The sequence below is a fragment of the Triticum dicoccoides genome, chromosome 7A (assembly GCF_002162155.2).
Source record: "Triticum dicoccoides isolate Atlit2015 ecotype Zavitan chromosome 7A, WEW_v2.0, whole genome shotgun sequence".
In the NCBI taxonomy this organism is placed as follows: Eukaryota; Viridiplantae; Streptophyta; class Magnoliopsida; order Poales; family Poaceae; genus Triticum; species Triticum dicoccoides.
In genome coordinates this window covers 393,550,797-393,552,047 of record NC_041392.1, presented here as the reverse complement: position 1 = coordinate 393,552,047, position 1,251 = coordinate 393,550,797, and positions in this window count along the sequence as shown.

Sequence of the window (1,251 nt, the reverse complement as noted above, 5' to 3'; positions counted from 1 at the left end):
GATAGCTAATGCTTCTTCTGTGAGGTTAGCTATGTTGATGGAGGCCATCATCATGTGAACCATACTATTTTTGTATGGTCCGTGTCTTCTATAATTATATTACAGGCTCTATTTATACGTATGCAACATTAAAAATGTGTAGTTCAATTGTCTATATGTTAGCTACGAATTGTCTGAAGGGGAGCCTTGGCGCAGCGGTAAAGCTGTTGCCTTGTGACCATGAGGTCACGGGTTCGAGTCTTGGAAACAGACTCTTGCAGAAATGTAGGGAAAAGCTGTGTACAAAAGACCCAACGTGGACAGACCCTTCCCCGAACTCTGCGCAAGCGGGAGCTACGTGCACCGGGCTGCCCTTTTTTAGCTGTGAATTGTCCCAACCATAGGAGGGTTGCAGGCAGTGACTGAAACAACCATAGGACGGTTGCAAGATATGAAACTGAAATTCAGAGACGCGGAAGGATGGGCATATGTTAAAAATAAGACACGAAAAGAGCTATTTGGGAAGAAAGAGGGTAGCACAATGACGTCTTTGTTTGAATAAGTAAATTTGTTTGATCTATATGAATTGTCTATTGTCATAATTTTCTTTCCAAGATGATCGTTCATTAGCCTACCAATGTACGAATTGTTGCTTTACAGTCAATTAGCATATAAACATTAGCATAGCACAATGACGTCTTTCATCGCATATTTGTTGCTTTACAGTCAATTAGTAAATTTACTTGATCTATATGCTATTCTATAGCATGCGGAGAGTTGGTTAGTAAGAGTGGAGGAGCTAAAACTCATAGCAATGTTTTGAGTTCGAGGCTAATCCCGTATTTGTTTATTTATGCCTTCTACAAGAGATTGGTCCCACGCTAAAGTAAGACGATATTTGTTTACTTATACCTTTTACAGCTGGTTCTACATATGAGTAAGTGTGCAATTGTTTATTTGTTCCTTTAGCAAGAGTGATGGTCCTCAATGAGTATGTAGTACATCTATTGAACTTTTGCAGGCTTGTTTGCCCCATGTGTGAGTACGAATGGAGAGTGAGGAGTGAACTCACAACCAACTCCAATCTTCACAGGTAGGAAAGATACAAGGACATCTAAAAAGTAAGAACCACATGTTAGAGCTTCACTAACGGTACATTAATTCTTCAAGTGGCATATGTGTCCCAAATGACATTCATAATCGTTGACAAGGATCCTAGCAGGCTACTTCCTTAACCATTTTTTTACTAGAAACATGAATGCCCTCATCACC